This window comes from Chiloscyllium plagiosum, unplaced genomic scaffold, assembly GCF_037043375.1.
Source record: "Chiloscyllium plagiosum isolate Xiang-an unplaced genomic scaffold, Cpla_swu_hap1 HiC_scaffold_16, whole genome shotgun sequence".
NCBI classification, from domain to species: domain Eukaryota; kingdom Metazoa; phylum Chordata; class Chondrichthyes; order Orectolobiformes; family Hemiscylliidae; genus Chiloscyllium; species Chiloscyllium plagiosum.
This window is the reverse complement of record NW_028270154.1, coordinates 42,323,553-42,346,244: the sequence shown is the minus strand read 5'-3', so window position 1 is coordinate 42,346,244 and position 22,692 is coordinate 42,323,553. Positions and strand designations below refer to the sequence as shown.

The 22,692-nt window shown below is 42.5% G+C and overlaps 1 long non-coding RNA gene across 1 annotated transcript in view; it reads left to right on the top strand.

The window, feature by feature from the left end:
- Nucleotides 1-2,277, top strand: part of LOC148147527 (uncharacterized) — a 52,279-nt gene extending 50,002 nt beyond the window's left edge. Inside the window, exon 3 of the long non-coding RNA XR_015759649.1 lies at nucleotides 2,232-2,277. This is a non-coding gene — a long non-coding RNA (uncharacterized LOC148147527). The remainder of the gene's footprint in view (nucleotides 1-2,231) is intronic.
- The last annotated feature ends 20,415 nt before the right edge of the window (nucleotides 2,278-22,692 follow it).

Below are 22,692 nucleotides of genomic sequence, written 5' to 3'. Positions count from 1 at the left end.
GATCTTCATACAAAGTGATCCCCTATGTGGATTAAATCTTAAAGTTCTGATTGCAACAACTAAATAACAGTTTGCCTGGAGTTGTCAAGTGGAACATAAATTTACATGTGACCTGCAGGTAAGTGATAACTCACTCATTTTGAATACATGCAATGAAGAAAAAAGTCTAATAAATGGATTTTACAAAATGCTGAGAAACCTGTGCTCCACCTCCCACTTCAGAAACTAATTGAAAACTTGCATTGAGAATATGAATGGCATCAAGCAATGTCCTCTGCAGAACATGGCTGCAAGAAGCAAATAAGAACTTAGAAAAAATAACTTGTAAAAAAATACGCTTGCAAGTTTAAATGAATAACTGGTAAGTTTATCAAAGGTTGAGTTACTTGTGAGAGGTCTTCAAAACTGTGAAAGGTCTTTTATTTTCTTCATCTAAGGAGATGCTAATTGTCTAGTTATATACCTTATTTAAAAAACCCTTCACAGGTGCTGTAAAGCAGAAGTGTAGTGGTATTTTAAAAAAAAATCATGAGCAAAACAAAAAGCCATCAATTAAAAGGTAGTCACTAAGAAATCAAATAGGGAATCCATTTACCTGGAATGTACAACTCACTACAACAGGGAGCAGTCCAAATGGAGAATATCGACGCACTTCAGGAGAGGCTAGATAGGTAAATGAAGAAGGTGGGGGATCATTCTGTTCGAGTCAGATGAGGAAAGGAGACATGAGGTTACCATAATGGTATAATGGTTAACCCTGCCACCTCACAGCGTCTGAGACTTGGTTCAATTCCAATCTTTGGTGACTGTCTGTCTGTGTGGAGTTTGCATGTTCTCCCCATGTCTGTGTGGGTTTCCTCCACAGATCAAAGATTGCCAATCCAACAAATTTGCATATGTTAAATTGCCCTATACTGTCAAGAGATGTGCAGGTTCGATGGGTTAGCCATGGCTAATACAGGGTTGTAGGGATAGAGTAGGGGACTGGGTGTAGTTGGGATGATCATCGGAGTGTAGATTAGAATGATGCTCTGATTTCCAGCATCTGCAGTTCTCACTTTTGCCATGATCATCGGAGTGATAGTGCAGACCCAATGGCAAAATCGCTGCCTTCTGCACTGTAGGGATTGCATGATTCTGAGTGGAACATAAATACTAGTATGGATTGCTTGAGCTGAATGGCCTGTTTCTGTGCCTAAGTAATCCTGTAAGATAGCACTAGTCATTGTGGCATTAGATGGTTAAAGTGAAAGAATTAGAGGCACAGAAGAACTAAAATAAAAACTTTTCAGCAGCACCTAGCAAGTAGGGGGATGGTTTGAAACAGCCCTATGGTAGTTTTCAGTTTGTGAGAGGCCTGTGGCCACTGCAGGCTAGCCCTGATACATTTATGTTTATATGTAAATAGGCATTCCAAGTCATTCAAAACGACTGCCTTTTCCTGTATGATATGATCTAGTGTAATGGGAAATCACTTCCAGGGAGCAGCTCTGCAAACCACCAGTTCAGGAAAATAGTCAGCTAACAAATTTCAATCCATATGGAATATGAATATGCATCATTCAATGCATGTATTCTGTAGAGGTTTCAATGATAGTTTTTTTAGATTAACATTGTATGTTAACAAATGGTTCTATTTTGGCTGTGATCAGTCACTTAGTCTCAAATAGGAGTCTATAATAATGTCATAATTTGCAAAGAAATTAATTGCCAGAGCATAAGTAATTCAGTACTTTGAAGAGTTTGCCTCAACTGGGAATAAAATGGAATTCAACAGTGAAGGTTCCTCTATTGTCTCCTTATCCTGGCTGGGAAACTGATTTGTCTTCATGTATGAGTTTGTTTGCAATGTGGTGCATTGACAGCAGCATCCGTCAAGCTGAAAGGCAAACCAGACTGCACAGAAAACAACAATAAGTGTAATTCAATGTGATTTATGTATTGAGCACCACTTCAATCACAACTTCTGTGTTTTCACATTTCAAAATAATTACCCATTAGAGGAACAAAGTAATTTGTAACAATAAACATTTAGTCAATTAGTTCCTAGAAATGTGCTAACAACAGAAGAACTGTACCACAGCATGCAGAGACCAGATTGGTATGTGCTCCTGAGTGAAGTTTTCAATATTGCAGAAAAATCAGAAATGCTATTGGTTTTACAGCCGGATTTTTTCCAAATCCTTAAATCAGACAACAAATAATTCCATTTTTTTTTTCTTTATATGTAGGCCCACCAGGAAAACGTGGCAAACCAGGAAGAAGAGGAGTCAATGGTAAGTGTTGTATCAGTCTTGCCAAGATCAGATGCGTATTTTTTATACAATTTCCTTGTAAGTGACCTTTGACATGTAGTGAACCAAACGACTGCTATTGCTGCTTTCACATATAAACAGCTCTGAGCCAGACTGCACAGTTTGTCCTTAAGGTTACAAACAGGGCCTTTTTTCTTTTCCTCAAGTGTCACGCAACACCAGAAAGTTCTCTGCATTCCACGAGAAGCTGCTACTTATGTAGTCAGTAAGTGTGAATAATTTGCATTTGTTTGTCACATTTTTATCAGGATTGGAAAGGTTAACACTCTTAAATAGTTTATGCAGAGATAAAAATGTTGATTCTTCACTTATTGTTTCCTAAAGCAAAATATAAAGAAAACAGATGCTTTTTATTTTCAACTCTCCCCTCACGCTGACTGTGAGCTCTCATTTAAGAGATCCACCTTCTCCATTAACTCTATTCCCAATAAACTGGCCACCCAATTTTTTTTCCCTGTATTGCTGTGTGTGTGTTTGTGTGTTGTTTTCTCTTTCTCTGCAACATTATTGCAACATCTAATAAAGGAACTAGTGAGAATGGAAAAAGAGCCCTTCAAAACTGACTAGTCCCTGAGAAACTAAAATAGTCTGAGGAAAATCTCAACAAGAGCTCTCAGCAAAAAAATGATTTTGACCTCTGCTACCAAGTACCAGATCAGCTTTATAAAGTCACGAATTAGATCTAATGTGACTGCGATAGAGGAAAGGTAAAGTTAGTCCTTATCCTGTCTGCAGTCTTTGACTTGTTTGATTACATATCCTCCACCATCTCGCCATTCAGCTCAATGGGTCTGCTTTCATCTGATTCTTATCTGTTTAATCCAGTCAAATAGTCAGCTGTATTAGCTTCCTTTTTCATTCCCATACTGTTTCTTGCGTCCTAACTTTGTCTCCCTCCTATGTAGCATCTTCATGCTACTGCAAGGTGACATTGACAATGTGCCTTCAGACGATGTGTACATGGAAACTGATGGCATTCAGCTCTACCTCAGCACCACCCCTCTCATTCCTCCATTGCTAGGAAGTTGGTGAATTGCTGATCTGTTGTCCATGTTAGACTACATGCCTAGCCCCCACCTTCCCATGTACCTCCAAGCTCATCTACTGCACAGTGGACAGGTATGTACTGAAATCAGCAATCCATCTGCTTATATTTAAATAAATGCTTACAAGTCAATTGAGCTCATTTTTAAGATCAAACTCATGTGACTCAACATTAGTGTCCCTACCTCTGAGACAGGAATCCAGGTTCAGGTCCCAGTTGATCCAGAGATATGTAAGAACATCTGTGAACAGGTTGATTTAGACAATATCAATATGGCTGGCTTGGGCAGATGGGAACTGACAGCACTTTTTTCAAAAAATTATAAAAGACAAGGAAAGAGGTGGATGAGTAACTTCAGGTAGGGTGCTCTTCAAGCTCCAAGGACCACTCACACGCCTTATCCCTACCCAATATTTCACCCCAAGATGTGCATCCGTTGACATAGGCAGTCCTAGTGATGACACTATCTCCAACTCTATAACTCTACCCCTGCCTCAGTACATCTATTATTGTAATCCCCCATCCCCTTTTTGACACTTTTTTGGACTTGATGACTTCAACACCTTCTTGGTCAATTCTCACATTTTACCCTGTGTAAACTTGAAATCAGCCAAAATCTGCTGTTTCTTTCATCCTGTACATGTACAAGACCTGTTCACTGATCAGCCTTTTGTTCTCTGATCCATATTGGTATTCAGATGAGTAATTTTCATCCATCTTTTCAAATCCCATCATGGTGTTGCCTGTCCATATGTGACCTTCCCCAGCTCTGTAACTCAGATTGCTGCGTGTGTCTGATTTAAATATCCAGAAATGCCGATGCACAAACTAAACTTTTTTTATTTTTCCCTCACCACTAAATCACCCACATTACTTTTGCACTTTATCCACCAACACTAATCTATGTTCTTACACTGTTCTGATCGCTTGATTATTCCTGCCTTCAGCTGTCCAGTAATTTTGAAGGTATAGCAATAATTAGATCTTGAACACACCCACCCCACCCCACCCCCTGTGGTACAATATAGGAAACCCAGATTAAATTTCTACCTGTTCCAGAGGTGTGTAATAACACCTCTGAACAAATTCATTAAAAATATCTACGAAGAGGCACTTCTTGAAACTCTGCTCTGGTTGAGGAGGAAGCGGGGACTGAGATGCTGGGGACTGAGATGCTGGAGATCAGAGTTGAGAGTGGGGTGCTGGAAAAGCACAGCAGGTTAGGCAGCATCTGAGAAGCAGGAGGATCGGTGTTTCGGGCAGGAGCCCTTCATCTGGTCTGATTTGAGTTGAGGTTTATGTTTGTAAAGTTTTGCTTTATAAGACTGAGTAAGATTTGGTTCCAGTGCTATCCTTTTGTTCACAGGTTTCTGGAATAGTTCACTAGGTGGGCTAGAAGTTCCAGAACTCCCTCCCTAAATCTGTCTCTCCACGTCTTTATATTCCTTTTTAAGATGTTTCTTAAAACCTGCCTCTTTGACTAAGTTTTTGACCAGCTGCATTAATATCTCCTCATAGGCTTGCTGTCAAATTTTGCTTTAGTGCTTCTGTGAAAGGACTTGAGGCATTTAGTTTTGAAATGAATGCTAAATGACAAATGGTGTTGTCTCAAGTATTATCAGTCCAACTCAAATTAGCAAAGCTAAGCATGTGGTATAAATGATTAAAAACTCATAACAATTGTTTTCTGTCTTGAAGCTAGTGTGCTGTTTGTTTATTTGTTTAGATCTAGTTAAAAATCACAACACCCAGGTTATCATCCAACAGGTTTAATTGGAAGCACTAGCTTTCGGAATGCCTCTCCTTCATCAGGTGGTTGTTTGGATCTGCTCTGGTCATCAAGCATCTATCTAATCCTACTTCCCAACTTTGGTCCATAGCCTTCTGTACTTTCAAGCAGTGAATTCTAGATACCCACCAGCCTCTGAGTGAAGAAAAATTCTTCTTAAATTTCCTTTTAAAATGCCTGCTGTTCATCTTAAATCTATGCCCCACCTTTAAAATTAGTTTACATTAGATTCTCCAGTGTGGAAACAAGCCCTTCGGCCCAACAAGTCCACACTGACCCTCTGAAGAGTAACCCCCTGCAGATGCATTTCCCTCTGACTAATGCACCTAACACTATGGGCAATTTAGTGTGGTCAATTCACCTGACCTGCACATCTTTGGACTGTGGGAGGAAACCAGAGCACTTGGAGGAAACCCACGCAGACACGGGGAGAATGTGCAAACTCAACACAGACAGTTGCCTGAGGCTGGAATCGAACCTGGGCCCCTGGTGCTGAGGCAGCAGTGCTAGCCACTGTGCTGCCAGGAATAATTGACCCTCTACTAAGAGGAAAGCTTTCTTCCTATTGATGCTATATTTATGCCCCTCATGATTTTATAAACCGCAATCAGATCTCCTTTCAGCATTCTCTGATCCAAGAAAAACAGCCCTAACCTATCTATTCTCTTCATAATCTTTTAATTATAGTCCTAATTTCTTAGCAGTTTACCATAATATGGAGTACAGTGCAGGTTTAAGGACACCAACCTCAGTACCATACTGGCTAATGTGTTAGGACCTCTCTGCATGAGAAAAATTTCAGAATACAAATTTGATATATTGCATTTTAGATTAGTTAATAAAAATAAGTAATATACACCAGTCACTGAGCCTATGAAGTTAATACTCCTATTTGTGCCTTCTCAAATATCCCTACAACAGACTAAACAAGTGGTTTCCAAAAACATTTGAGAAAAGCCTAGAGCTACTGAACATTATATTATCATTGTGAAAATTGCTTTCCACAAAATATTTTTGTTAAAAGAAACCTTAAACTCAGTGTACGTTTCTGCATCGTCTTTCATGCAGAAAATTAATTAGCCCCAAATGTTAAAACTTGAACAAAGACGTTTTGAAATTCTCAATACTGCAACTTAAAACAATAGAAAAATTTCTTTTGAGCAAGTTTGGAGCCATGCATTAACTCATTCTTTGCAGAAATCAGTTTCCATTAAAATCTTTTACAGCGCAGCAATCTGTATGCCATCAATGTAGGAAAAAGATATTTATCTGGTGCATAGCAAGATGTATATTCAGGGCTGTAAACTTTTCTCTGAAATAGCTGTAGGGCCTAGATCATTCAGATTCCCTCAAACATCCCATTTACTAAGCAAGAATGACCTTGAAATTCCATGCTACTTAATTTTGCAGTATAAAATTGTTCCATCCTTTTTCTCTTGGGTAGCAAAATGTTTCCATTGGTTTTCCCAGTCCAAAGTTGATCTCCGATTAGTAATGATATGCTATGAACCCTTTCCGCCAAATTAGCTACTTCATTGTAGCAGATAATAAGGACATGTTGGTTTGCAGCTCTAAATTACCTAATTCATAATTGCAGAGCAGAAGGGCTAAGTAGCTTCTGTCACCAAGAAATTTCAAAGCTTCAAGATTGCAGGGAGTTTGCCCTCTTTTTTTTTTCTTTTGCCCCCTCGATCCAACCTTCATTTGGAGCGCACATGACATCCTTTATATGCTTGCTTTTTCTTTAACTAAATGGAGTGAAGGAAAGTCACCCTCCATTCAGGAGGGTATATTCTAGCAGATATTTCAGCACCATCCCCTGCACCCCCCAAAAATATGACTGCATTTGTTGCCAACACAATACGTGCAAATGTGTTGCGTTGGCAAAGTTGCACAACAAGCAACAAGTGTCAATATACTTTAAACTGGGATGGAGAGAAACATCAAACAAAGTTCCCTCACAGAACCTTGTGACACGGCAGGGGCTTGGTAGGGCAAATTCCACTACTGAAAAGGGAAAAAATGCAATTCCCACAAACTACATGAATATTATTCTTTTTGATGCCATTCTACTCTGAGAAATAAAGGTGAGTAAAGAATATCAGAAAATGTAAATTGAACTCTTCCCTTTGCTATTTCAGAAATAAAGGTGAGGCTTGGAGCACTAAAGCCTTGATTGGTTTCAGGTGCTCTCTCATTTACTGCTGCCACTCCATGAATAGAACTTGACTTTTTAATAGGTAACTTTTAAATTCCAACAAATCATATTTGAAATCAGTGCCATCATTATATTTTGTCATGCTGTCATGAGGAATTTGCAACAGGAACGGTATGAGTCGGATGGCAGTTATAGGATGGGGGGGAAAGGTCTCCGATACCGCTGAGGAGCTGGTGTATGGGAGAAGGATTCACATTTTTGGAGCATTGGAATCTCTTTTGGAGCAGGAGTGACCTGTACAAGAAGGATGGATTGCACCTAAATTGGAAGGGGAGTAATATACTGGCAGGGAGATTTGCTAGAGATGCTCGAGGATTTTAAACTAGTAAGGTGGGGGTGGGTGGGACACAGGGAAATAGTGAGGAAAGTGATCGATCTGAGACTGGTACAGTTGAGAACAGAAGCGAGTTGAACAGAAGAGAGTCAAAACCGTCAGGGCAGGCAGGGACAAATTAGGACTAATAAATTAAACTGCATTTATTTCAATGCAAGGGGTCTAACCGGGCAGGCAGATGAACTCAGGGCATGGTTAGGAACATGGGACTGGGATATCATAACAATTACAGAAGCACAGCTTAGGGATGGACAGGACTGGCAGCTTAATGTTCCAGGATACAAATGCTACAGGAAGGATAGAAAGGGAGGCAAGAGAGGAGGGGTGTGGTGTTTTTGATAAGGGATAGCATTACAGCTGTATTGAGGCTGTATTCCCAGGAATATCCTCCCAGGGAAGTTATTTGGGTGAACGGAGAAATAACAAAGGGATGATCACCTTTATTGGGATTGTATTATAGACCCACTAATAGTCAGGGGGAAATTGAGAAACAAATTTGTAAGTGATCTCTGCTATCTGTAAGAATAATAGGGTGGTATGATTTTAACTTTCCAAACATAGACTGGGACTGCCATAGAGTTAAGGATTTAGAAGGCAAGGAATTGAAGTGTGTAGAAGAAAATTTTCTGATTCAGTATGTGGATGTACTTACTGGAGAAGGTGCAAAACTTGACCTACTCTTGGGAAATAAGGTAGAGCAGGTGACTGAGGTGTCAGTGGGGGAACACTTTGGGGCTAGCGACCATCATTCTACTAGGTTTAAAATAGTGATGGAAAAGGATAGACCAGATCTGAAAGCTGAAGTTCTAAATTGGAGGAAGGCCAATTTTTGATGGTATTAGGCAAGAACTTTCAAAAGCTGTTTGGGGGCAGATGTTTACAGATAAGTGGACAGCTGGAAAATGGGAAGCCTTCGGAAATGACATAACGAGAATCCAGAGAAAGTGTATTTCTGTTAGGGTGAAAGGAAAGGCTGGTAGGGATAGGGAATGCTGGATGACTAAAGGAAATTGAGGGCTTGGATAAGAAAAAGAAGGAAGCATATGTCGAGTATAGACAGGATAGATCTAGTGAATCCTTAGAGTATAAAGACCGTAGGAGTATATTTAAGAGGCAAATCAGGAGGGTAAAAAGGGGACATCTTGTAGCTTTGGCAAATAGAATTAATGAATATCAAAGGGTTTTTACAAATATGTTAAGGACAAAAAGGGTAACTAGGGAGAGAATAGGGCCACTCCAAGATCAGCAAGGTGGCCTTTGTGTGGAGCTGCAGAAAATGGGGGAGATACTAAACCAGTATTTTGCATCAGTATTTACTGTGGAAAAGGACATGGAAGATATCGACTGTAGGGAAATAGATGGTGAGATTTTGAAAAATGTCTATATTACAGAGGAGGAAGTGCTGGATCTCTTGAAATGGGTAAAGGTGGATAAATCCCTAGGACCTGATCAGGTGTACCCTAGAACTCTGGGAAGCTAGAGAAGGATTGCTGGGCCTCTTGCTGAGATAGTTGTATCATCGATAGTCACAGGTGAGGTGCCGGAAGACTGAAAGTTGGCTAATATGGTTCCACTGTTTAAGAAGGGTGGTAAGGACAAGCCAGGGAACTATAGACTGGTGAGCCTGACATCGGTGGTGGGCAAGTTGTTGGAGGGAATCCTGAGGGACAGCTTGTACATGTATTTGGAAAGGCAAGGACTGATTAGGGATAGTCAACGTGGCTTTGTGCATGGGGAATCATGTCTCCAACTTGATTGGGGCTTTTGAAGAAATAACAAAGGATTGAGAGCAGAGTGGTAAATGTGATCTATATGGACTTCAGTAAGACGTTTGACTGGTTAGCAAGGTTAGGATCTCACAGAATACAGGGAGAACTAGCCATTTGGCTACAGACTGGCTCAAAGGTAGAAGACCGAGGGTGGTGGTGGAGGGTTGTTTTTCAGAATGGAGTCCTGTGACCAGTGAAGTGCCACAAGGATTGGTGCTGGGTCCTCTACTTTTTGTCACTTGTATAAATGATTTTGGATGTGAGCATAAGAGGTATGGTTAGTAAGTTTGCAGGTGACACCAAAATTGGAGGTGTAGTGGACAGTGAAGAGGGTTACCTCCGATTACAACAGGATCTGGATCAGATGGGCCAATGGGCTGAGAAGTGGCAGATGAGTTTAATTCAGATAAATGTGAGGTGCTGCATTTTGGGAAAGCAAATCTTAGCAGGACTTGTACACTTAATGGTAAGGTCCTAGGGAGCGTTGCTGAAGAAAGAGACCTTGGAGTGCAGGTTCATAGCTCCTTGAAAAGTGGAGTCACAGGTAGATAGGATAGTGAAGAAGGTGTTTGGTATGCTTTCCTTTATTGGTCAGAGTATTGAGTACAGGAGTTGGGAGGTCATGTTGCGGCTGTACAGGACATTGGTTAGGCTACTGTTGGAATATTGTGTGCAGTTCTGGTCTCCTTCCTATTGGAAAGATGTTGTGAAACCTGAAAGGGTTCAGAAAAGATTTACAAGGAAGTTGCCAGGGTTGGAGGATTTGAGCTATAGGGAGAGTCTGAACAGGCTGGGGCTGTTTTCCCTGGAGCGTTGGAGGCTGAGGGGATGACCTTTTGAGGTTTACAAAATCATGAGGGGCATGGATAGGGTAAATAGGCAAAGTCTTTTCCCTAGAGTAGGGGAGTCCAGAACTAGAGGGCATAGGTTTAGGGTGAGGTGGGAAAGATGTAAGAGATCTAAGGGGCAACTTTTTCCACACAGTGGTATGTGTATGGAATGAGCTGCCAGAGGAAGTGGTGGACATTTGCAACATTTAAAATGCATTGGGAGGGGAAATGCATATGAATAGGAAAGGTTTGGATGGATATGGGCTGGGTACTGGCAGGTGGGACTAGATTGGGTTGGGATATCTGGTTGGCATTGACGAGTTGGACCTAAGGATCTGTTTCTGTGCTGTACATCTCTGACTCTATAGTGGCATCATTACAAAGCAGTGTGACCTTTTTATACTGGTATTGTGTATGAGTTTGTGCACGCGCAGTGGCATTATGGAAACTGCTCATGTGCCAGACATGTATGAGTGGAGCAGTCACCAGCCTTGTCACTGTTCATTCCAAATATTTTTGGAGAAAAAGTCCTATACCTCTAAGCTCTGTAAGAGGACCTCTGCAGATCTCTCCCACTAGCTGATAGGAGTCTATTTGTTCAGTTGCTTCTACGTCCCAACTGTTTAGTATTTTGTGTCTTGGGCAGTTTGCAGATATCCTTGCGTTCTCATCAAATGGTTTGTTTTCTTAATGGGTGCTAACTTTGAGGCTGAGGAAGTGAGAGAATCAATTCTTCATTTAACTTTCTCCGCTATTCACAAGCAGCTGTTAAAATATAAGTGTGCGTATTCCAGAAACTAGTTCTGTTGTCTTTTTTTAAAAACTTGGATGATCTGCTGGTGACTTTTAGCCCCATGTGTAATTTCCCAGAAAAGTTCTTTCTGCAAAGAACAGAGCCCTATGTATTACAATTTAGCTTCCATGTGCACAAATGGGAATTTCTTCAATTTGCTCAAATAACTTGTGAAATGGGGTAGTGAAATTATATCCTCTTTTGTTGATGTACTTGTTGAGAAATCTGCCAAGAGTTTGTTACTACTGTCCACACAACTACCTTCACTGGCAATCTATGTATGAGTATTCCTAAACTATTTGGGAACAAGAAATACTGGCTAGAAGTAGGTTGGTTTCTTCAACCCATTGTTCGACCCACTTATTCCCATTCAGATTGGCTATGAAAGAGACCAATTCTTCTGTGGTGTTTATGAAATTATTGCATAGTATTGAGTAGTGGTGCACAATCAGCATTGTTATAGATGGGTCTTCGCATGGCAAGAACGCAACCAACAAACCAAAAATATTTAGATCAAAGTTTTCTTATCTTTCTGTAAAATAATTTGGCAAGGACTCAGAAATCTGTACCTATGTTTTCATCATGTAGGAAACATGGGGAAGAACTGGTTCATGTGCAGTCCTGTCACCACATGACATCTCAGAACAGTTCACATTTGGGAACACTGTAAAACAAGTTGATTTACATGTTTTAGCCTTCAATTCTGGAGGTATTAAGTATGCCTGTGGTCATGTTATTACTGTGACACCAACTCCCAAAACTTGACAGCAGTGGAACTAGTCTAAAGATTGAACACATAATCACTCTCAACAATACAGAAACCATATTGGTTACTGATTCTGGATGGTGTTAGTGTTCCAGTTCACTGTATAAATCTTGGTTTCTTCAAATTTGAAATCAGTGCAGTTGCAGATTTGCTGGGTGAAACTATTCTTTTGAATAGGGCAATTTGAAATTGCCATGAGATCTCTAAACAATTTGTAGTAGCTGCATTACCAATTTGGTTACTGACAACAAAACTGTCTAGTCTGTTAACAAGACACAGGCCTGCTCCTGTCAGTTCAGCCTTTCTTTTCTTGTCCCACTCTCAGAATAAAATACAGGACATTTCACTTGTGGGACAGTGTTTGGAAGGGATGGAGTGGAGCTGGTTGAAGGGATGGAGTGGAGCTGGTGACCAAAACTAAAGCTAGTGGCTGACATTCCCATAAACAAAGAAGTAAAGATAAGGGGAGAACCCTAGACTTCAGATGGAGTCTTATAGGACCTGGACAACAAGGGGATGGCAGGAAATCTGGGAGAAATGTGACAAAAGTCTAGCAAGACCTTTTTTCCAATGATCAGCAACTGCATTTTCCAATTATGTTCCAGAAAGAGTAGGTAACTCCAACAAACAATATGCCAATAAACAGGGTATATTCCTTGTTATCAGCCTCATTTACTACATCTTCACTTCACTAATATGCAGTCACCTATTGTACCATCCACTGAGGAAACTAGATGCTAAAAATTCCTGACATGAAAATCCGAGCAGATATCCGCTTCTGCTTGCTCTTAGACACCCAACAACATCTCTAGGGACATTCCACACCACTGACTGTTCTCCCCCATCCCAGGGCCAGGCAGCCAGCTCATGGATTGCATCAGGTTGACCTCTGGGCAATCTCCAATACCATTCCATAATACTTTTGGTACATGAGTATATAGCACAGAGGTCGTGCAGGGTTTGGAGAGGGGTGGGTAGAGAGCAGGGGTGGGTAAAGGAAGGTGTGTGATGGACAGAGCATGAGCCTTGGTGTGGGTATAGTAGCTGAGTTGGAGTGAGTGTGAGGTAGCAGAGAGATGATGATGATGGCACTTAGCCTGGCCCAGTGGAGAAGGTATTTGGCTGATCCTTACAATGAATTGTTTTCCATCAGAAGGCAATGGCCCAGTGGCAGTCTCCAGACCAGACTATTTTGATAGGGTCTAGTTTGTCAGTCCTGGGGAAAAAGGATATCCCTCCTCTGTACAATTTCATCCATCAGGACTGCTGGGTGCTTGTCTGCAAAGTGTTGTGCCATATACCTTATCTGCCATGTATGGAGCAAACTCTATTAGGTCCCATGAGTGAAACCCTTCATGAAACTTCACACAATTACACTTTCTTGGCTAAAGGTTAAAGTTCACCCCTGAGCCCCAATCGCTTGCAGGATTTAACTAGAAATAAAGGACTAAAGGCACACCTTAAAGGAGGGAGACAGACTGTCCAGATAAGGGACAGGTTGTCTTCCTGAACTAGAATTTGATTTTTGATTTTGTATTTTACCATGCCAGTCTGACTGCATTGCAAAGTGATTCTAAGTGTATGAGATTAAATATCTATCATAGCTGCGATTTACTTAAAAGTTATTTTAAAGACATTGCGCTACTAATCATAAAGATTGCTGCACACACATGCAATTCATCTGCAGACTTATTGAGGCTAAAATTCTTCCTACTCCAGCTTTAGAGGGTTAACCAGTGATGTGGTGAAGACATCTAGTGATGCAATGTGCAAATCTCTTAATGCAAGGTGAATCATCTTTGACAGAACTCCTATCATGACTAATTCAGTTTGGCATTGCAGATTTATTAGGGAGAAAGTGAGGACTGCAGATACTAGAGATTGGAGTTGAGCATGGTACTGGAAAAGCGCAGCTGATCAGACTGCATCCAAGGAGCAGGAGAATCAACATTTCAAGCATAAGCTCCTTCATCAGGATTTATTAGCCCAGTTGCCAGTTCTAACCTGTTCAATTTAGGCCTAGTCCTGTCTTTGTCATCTATAGTTATTTTGTTGTGACTCTGTCTGAGTATTCCCTGAGCATGAGCTGTTGTAGGCAATTATTTGAAAATAAGTAACACTGTTTACTATTACTTTCCTGTTTCATATTAGGAAACATTATGAATGAACACATGTATTTATGTTGACTAGAAAAACAAACTAGCCTGTGTTAAAGACATTGCTCATGAGAAAGCCCCTAACTAAGCAACTTACTTGTAAATATCTATTAATTATTGTCCAGTTGTATACAATTACAACTACTTTTTAAAAAAAAAACTTGGATTAATGTTCTTAAATACACCACACAAACAATTGCTTTTCTTTTATTGGTGAGAGTATTGAGTACAGGAGTTGGGAGGTCATGTTGCGGCTGTGCAGAACATTGGTTAGGCCACTGTTGGAATATTGCGTGCAATTCTGGTCTCCTTCCTATAGGGAGGATATTGTGAAACTTGAAAGGGTTCAAAAAAGATTTACAAGAAGTTGCCAGGTTGGAGGATTTGAGCTGTAGGAGAAGTTGAACAGGCTGGGGCTGTTTTCACTGGAGCGTTGGAGGCTGAGGGATGACCTGTTAGAAGTTGAGAAAATCATGAGGGACATGGTTAGGGTAAATAGACAAAATCTATTCCCTGGGGTGGGGAAGTCCAGAACTAGGGGGCATGGGTTTAGGGTGAGAGGGGGAAGATATAAAATGGACCTAAGGGACAACATTTTCCTGCAGAGGGTGGTACGTGTATGGAATGAGCTGCCAGAGGAAGTGGTGGGGCTAGTACAATTGCAACATTTAAAAGGCATCTGGATGGGTATATGAATAGGAAAGGTTTGGAGGGATATGGATCGGGTGCTGGCAGGTGGGACTAGATTGGGTTGGGATATCTGATCGGCATGGACGATTTGGACCGAAGGGTCTGTTTCTGTGCTGTACGTCTGACTCTTTGAAAGGTAGCAGCCTTGGTACAGTATGAAGTCTCATTTAATTTTACACTAGTCCATCAAAATCTCGACTTACCAATATTTCAGTTTTCCAACATGAGCATCCTTCAGTTTCTTCTTTTTAATTTGCAATAGTTCAGTTTTCAGAAAAATATATCACCACTGAAACCTGCCTTGTATTTTCTGCTTGGGTTAATGCATTTTTGATATAAGTTTAAGTTTCTTTTGGATTGAAAAGGCTTCTCAATTATGGGTTATTAAACCTACGTTTCCATCAATTTAGGTACAAGTTGTGGCCAAATTGGTGTTAGCATTAACTAACTAGTATGGGTTTGCCTACAGCAAGGTATTTGATCTGATGTGGCATGCCTACATTATCACATGTAACAAAAGAAACTAGGTGTGGATATCATACTTCTGAAAAGTCCCATAACTAATTATTATATACAAAATAGTACAACTGCAGGCATGTAGAGCTGAATCTTTAATTTTTGTGGCTAAGGTTTGAATTGCTTTGAATTTATGGAGGGTTTGTCACTGTGAATTCTAGTGAGTTCTCTCACCGTATCTTACCAAACTTGCCTCATTAATTGTTTACCCACTGCTATGATGTCTGTCACATCTGATTCCAGCCCTAGCTTATGATGTGGTTCTCGACAATTCACCACTTAGACAATTTCCCAGAATTCACCAGTATTCCTTCTGCTTGCACCATATTTAAAAGCCCATTGTGCAGCAAGACCAGCACTGTCAGCCCACGGCTGTCCCGCACAGTTGCTGACCCTTCCCCTGGAAGTGACAAAGACCTGGAGGTCCTGCTGGATTATGTGGAATTGACCCAGTGCTCTCCCAAGACCAACAGGACGCCTTGATACCAAACCATGCCAAACAGGTCCAAGGTTTCCACTCTGGTTAGTGTGCACTCAACTGCCTGGTGGAATGGCGAGCACCGTAGGAAGAAGGTTAACGTCTTTCTCCACTCTGCCTGGGTAAGCTACACCACCTTCTCTCCAAGTCCTTTGGAGGACTGTATACGACGTAGTCAATCCGGGTGTTCCCCAACAGGAAACCCTAGATGAATCAGGACATATGGAACCTGCTATAAAGGCGGGAGGCCTTCAGATCAGGAGACCCACTCGAATATAATGAATCCAAGTATGACCTTCGCAGAGCCATTAAGACCGCCAAGGACTATACCGATCCAAACTAGACCCAGACAGATACTCGACAAATATGGCAAGGACTGAATGACCTCATAGGTTCTAAAAAAGAGACCGTGTGCGATAACAGATGATGACACATCCCTCCCAGATCATCTCAACTCCTATGCTTGCTTTGAGCAGAATTTTGGTGGAGAGAACACCTATTCCGACAAGTCCTGACAAACCTATCCCAACAGTCACTGCATAAGAAGTCAGATCAGTTTTCCTTCATGTGAATCGAAGGAAAGCGATGGGACCAGACAGAGTACCAGGCCATGCACTCAGACCATGCACAGATCAACTGGCCGAGATCTTCTCGGACATCTTCAACCTCTCCCTGCAGCAGGCCACTGTCCCTGCCTGTTTCAAGAGGGCCAACATCATCCCTGTGCCTAAGGAGGCTCATGCAGCATGTCTCTGACTACAGCCTAACTTTGGTGGTCATGAAGTGCTTTGAAAGGCTGGTCATGGCATTAATCAACTCCAGCATCCCACTCCTATTTGCCAATCGGACCAACAGATCCACGTTAGATGCCATATCACTTACCCTTCACTCCTCCCTAAAATATCTTGACATCAAGAACAGCTTCATAAGAATCCTCTCATTGACTACAGTTCAGCCTTCAACACTATTATCCCCTCGAGAGTGACTACTAAACTTAGTGATCTCTGACTAAGCCCCACTCTCTGCAACTGGATCCTCAGTTTCCTGACCCACAGGCCACAATCAGTGAAAATTGGGCAATATTTCATCCTCACTAATACTCAACACTGGAGCCCCCCAGGGGTGCGTACTCAGCCCCTCACTGTATACCCATGACTGCATTGCCAAATACCAGACTAATGCCATTTTTAAGTTTGCTGGTGACACCAGCCTGGTTGGTCGAATCTCAGGTGACGACAAAACAGACTAGAGATGGGAGGTGGAAGATCTGGAAAAAAAGGTGCACCGAGAACAACCTAGCTCTCGTTGCCAGCAAAAACGAGGAATGCATTGTTGACTTTCAGTGGGATGTTACTCATGCCCCCCTACACATTAACAGCACAGAGGTGGAACGGAGTGTCCAGCTCCTGGGAGTGGTCATCCGCAACAAGCTTTCTTGGACTCCTCATATAGATGCACTGGTTACAAAGGCCCAACAATGTCTCCTCTTCCTCAGACAGCTGAGGAAATTTGCCATGATGGCGAAGACCCTTGCCAACTTTTATAGTTGTGCCATTGAGAGCATTCTGTCTGGATGTATCATTACCTGGTTTGGCAACTGTACCATTCAAGATCTGAGACAGTCACAGAGAGTGGTGAACTCTGGTCTGGTTAATCACAAAGGCCAATCTCCCATCTATAGAATCCATCTACCAGTCCTGCTGTCAAGGAAAGGCCTCCAGCATTCTTAAAGATCCATCCCACGCTGGCAATGCTTTTCTACAACATCTACCATCAGGGAGAAGGTACAGAAGCCTGAACATATGCACCAGTCATTTTCGTAACAGTTTCTACCCTCCTGTTGTTAGAATATTGAATGGTCTCTCAAACTCTTAACATTTGCCTGTACCTATGTTTGTGTTTTTTGTTTTTGCTGCTGTTTACCTATTATTTACTTGTCTATGCTACTTAACTCTGATCTGCCTGTATTGCTCGCAAGACACAGCTTTTCACTGTGCCTTGGTACACGTGACAAATTCAATTCTATACCTAACACTCTATCTCTGCTCTGAATCCCACTCCCACCAAATATAATGCTCTACTATTCTCCCTTCTGGCTGCAATATCTTCCCTCACTCGCCCTTGCCCATCCTGACCTCCATGAACCCTGCCTGCCCTCTGTGCTGCCTATTTACCTAACTGGGACACCTCCCCACCTCCACCAATAGCCGTGCCAGTGATTTTTCATCTGCTGTAATACTTGGCCCTGTCTCATTCCAAGAGGAAACCAGTCTGCAATGGAACAGAAACAGTTGTGATGGGTGGTGTACTGCCTGTCACTCCCAACTCTGACTACTCCCTCCAGAAGGTCCTGGATTAATATCTGAGGCTAACATGGACGTACTGTGCCTGGACGCCCCTGAACAAAAGCATCTCCTTGACTTGACTTAAGTCTTCTGACAACTTTTGACAAACTTTTGCAGCTTTGTATCTGCGCTAAATAGCACTGCAAAACAGCAGTAAAATAAACCTGGTGTTTCTGGCTGAGATGTCAAAGCACACGCAGATAGGCTCAGAGTGAGAGAACATGATGAGAGAAAGCAAAGAGCCAGAGTTTCATCCTGACCCAATCCTGATGTGTCCCTGCTACAGCAGTACAATGATCACAGTACAAGGTGCAGACGTGTAAAGCAGATGTGCCATGAGAGGAGTTAGAGGGTGGTACTTATTGGCTGCCATTTTCTGTGGACATAAGGTATCTATAGATTGTGTCTGGTTTCCAATTTAAAGTGTGATTGGAGCAAATACTTGAATCTGCTGAATATTGTAGTGAGTTGGGGGCAGTTAATGAGGCATTTAAAAACTATTATTGACCATCAATTAGTAACTTGCCAGTGCCCAGCGAGCTGCTTGCCACACGTCTTGTGAAACATATTAAAGATGGGACCAATTGCTCCCAACACTGAGATTGCCCTCACTGTACTAGATTCTGCTAAATCTTTTTTTTTCTTCTTTCTTTCTTTTGCTCTTTCTTGCTCGCACTTTCTTTCTTGCTTGTTCTTTCTTTCTCTCTTTCTTTCCTTTTCTCTTTCCTTTTCTCTTTCCTTCCCCCTTTTTCTTTCCCCCTTTTTCTTTCCCCCTTTTTCTTTCCCCCTTTTTCTTTCCCCCTTTTTCTTTCCCCCTTTTTCTTTCCCCCTTTTTCTTTCCCCCTTTTTCTTTCCCCCTTTTTCTTTCCCCCTTTTTCTTTCCCCCTTTTTCTTTCCCCCTTTTTCTTTCCCCCTTTTTCTTTCCCCCTTTTTCTTTTCTTCTCTCTCCGTCTGTCTCGCGTGCTCTCACTTTCTCCCCCGCCCCCACTTTGCTCTGACTACTAAAAGATTTCACCAATAGGATGTGGGCTTGCGTTAAGTTGTTAGATTACAAAAGAGCAGCATGTTTTCAATAGCATGTCATGCTCCAAGGCAACTCCAGGGTAATGTAGAATGTAAAGTCTTCCTACCCTCGGGTCCCAAGCTGTGAAATGTTGATATTTATCATAAGATGCCTCTTAAAGATATCTTAATGTACTGACCATGAGACCTAACACAATATTGACACTAGCATTCACTTCACGTTTCCACTCAAATATAGAAAATTGTGCATTTAGTCATTTCTAAGTACAGCTGGGCAAAGCCTTCAACAATTCCATTACATTCCATCTTTTTTAACTGGAAATTGCTTAATAATATTACTTGCTATGTGCAGTTTTATTAGCCCACCTAAACAAAAGTTTATCACTCAAATGTGTTTGTCAGGTTCTCTTGTTTGCCACCTGTGGGTAATGGAAGCTTAATTTTTTTTTGTAAAAGACATTTTAAAATTACGCAATCCATTTATTAACAACATTGGTGTATAGTAGTATTCAGCTTCTAAAAGCCTTTACATATATTATTTTTACTGTACAGTACCTATTTAAGACAACATTTTAGGAAGTTCCCTAAGGCCTGCTGATGAGTGAAATTATTGGAAACTCTTATTGATTGATGCAGTCTGGAGCCATGATCACTTTGTGGGAAGATCAGCTTCCAGTGTACTATTTTTCAATTGCATAAAAAAAACCTTAGAAACATAAGTTGCATCAGACATAATTTGTGCTTAAAATTCCATAGCTTTTCCTTGGTGTTCTTTCACAGATGGTGTTGTTGGGTAGGCAAATATAATGGCCCATCCCTATTTGCCCCTCGAATGTGGTGATATGAGCTTTTGCAATCCCCATGGTGTAGATGCCCCTACAGTGCTGTTAGGGACTAGCAAGTTTTTTAATCCAGCCATAGTGAAGGAACAGCAACATTGTTCCAAGTCAAATGGTGTGTGGCTTGGTGGTAAATGTGGAGATAGCCATGTGCTCCTACATCTGCTGCCCTACATGGTAGAGATTGCAGGTTTGGATAATGTTCTCAAAGAAGCCTCAGTTATTGCAGTCATGTTGTACGTGATGCCTGCTGCTGCCACTGTTTTATTGTGGAGTGAGTGAATATTGATGTAGGTGAATGGGTTGCCAATCAATAAGACATATTTGTCTTAGTTAGTCTTGAGCTTCTTGAATTGTCCAGGCAAGTGGAGAGTATTTTACCACACCCTGGACTTGTGTTGTAGATGGTAAAGGCTTCAGAAAGTGAGCTTCTGGTCAACTGTTATCCCAGGATGTTAATAGCAGTGGATCCAATGATGGCAATGACACTGAATGTCAGGGTAGATGGTTAGATTCTCTTGTTGGAGATGGTCATTGCCTTGCAGTTATCAGCCCAAGCCTAGATGTTGTCCAAGTCCTGCTGAATATGGACTGCTTCAATTTCTGAGGACTTGTGAATGATGCTGAACATTATGCATTCATCATTAAACATCTCCACTTCTGCCCTTTATCATGTAAGGAAGTTTATTGTTGAAGCAATCATAGCTCATTGGGGTAATGCCACTGAGAATCAAGTCACGCTACTCCTGGTGTTGTCACAAAAGTTAAAGATTTTAAAATGAATACACACAATTCCTGATTTGCAAAACCAAGATTGGTAAAAACACACTGACCAGATCTCTCTACTAAATGTTGATAATTACTATTTATTTCAAGTAATTAGAATCTAGCTACCAGTAAATAGTTAGAAACTGTTGGCACAAAACGCTACAACTTCCAGCATCTGCAGTCATTGTTTTTACCTCGTTGATTTTAACCCTACTGCGAATCCTCTTGCAAGGATGCCTGCCTTGAAGTTTTCCTCCTCTCTCTACAAGAATATCAGGGAGTCCCTCTCCCACTGCAACTCCAAGGTCATTTCTTCTGCCCTGAAGCTCTTCAACCATGTCGTGAAACAAACTCGGTACCATAGCCACATTTGCTTCCTCAGTGCATGCCTCCGTAACCAACTCATCCCACACGGACTCCGGACCACCTTTAAACCGGCAGCGTTCGGACCCAAATAGTACAGACTACAGATCCTCCGCTCCACGCTTGCAGCAATGTGCCGGCACCTAACCTCTCTACAGTCAGCCCAGCCTCAGCTGAGGGCCACACTCTCTCAGAATTGCAAAGGACCCACTCTGTACTACATCCTCAGGAGAATTCATACTCTCAACAAACAGTATTTCAATTCCATCTCAAACATCAAAAACTGTAAGTACAACAAACTTTTATCCACCCACCTCCATAACCAGCGCTCCTCAAACATTCCAGAAGATTCCCCTGGTCTCAAACGCCATTAGCCATGCGGCTGATGCAGCTACCACCCCCACGCTGATTGATGTCACTTCTGCCCCCATCATGGCCACTCCCACAGCCACTTCTGGCCCTCACATCATCGCCGATGCCACACGCTCAGTGACTTCCGCCACCCCTACTGCTGTCTGCCACCACTTCCGACCCCACCAGCGCCACTCACCTGCATTCTGCTGACACGCCCCCCACAGACCCCACTGTCACTATCCCCACCCCCCAGAACCCCAAGGGGAACACTACCCCTGCTCATGACTCCACCCCCATTCCTCCCACCATCACACCCACTCCAGGTACTGGCTCCGACCCCACTCCCAGCTCTACACCTACACCAGATCCCAGCTCCCAGCCCTACCAAGTTTTCACCATCCCTCCAGACCTCCCCCTCACTGAGGACGAACGATCAGTCCTCAGCAAAGGACTCCCCTTCATCCCCCTCCGTCCACACATCAATGAATTTAATACATGCCGTGACGTTGAACAATTCTTCCGTCGCCTCCGCCTCCGAGCTTACTTTCACAATCAGGACTCCCGCCCACCTCCAACACACTGCATCCACCTGGACACCCCGCGCTGGCCTATTACCTGCCCTCCACCTCCTTCATTTCCAACTGCCGCCGGGACATTAACCGCCTCAACCTGTCGACCCCCCACTCCAACCTCTCACCCTCACAAAATGCAGCCCTCCAATTCCTCTGCTCTAATCCCAACCTCACCATTAAGCCAGCGGATAAAGGGGGCACAGCGGTAGTCTGGCACACTGACCTCTACACCGCTGAAGCCAAATGCCAACTCGAGGACACCTCTTCCTACTGCCCCCTCAACCATGACCCCCCCCCATCACCAAACCATCATCTCCGAGACCATACAGAACCTCATCACCTCAGGAGATCTCCCACCCACAGCTTCCAACCTCATAGTCCGGGAACCCCGCACTGCCCGGTTCTACCTCCTTCCCAAGATCCACAAGCCTGACCACCCTGGCTGACCCATTGTCTTAGCATGCTCCTGCCCCACTGAACTCATCTCTACCTACCTCGACACTGTCCTATCCCCCTGAGTCCAGGAACTCCCCACATACGTTCGAGACACCACCCACGCCCTCCACCTCCTCCAAGACTTCCGTTTCCCCGGCCCCCAACGCCTCATCTTCACCATGGATATCCAATCCCTCTACACCTCCATTCGCCATGACCAGGGCCTCCAAGCCCTCTGTTTTTTCCTCTCCAGACGTCCCCAACAGTACCTTTCCACCGACACTCTCATTCGTT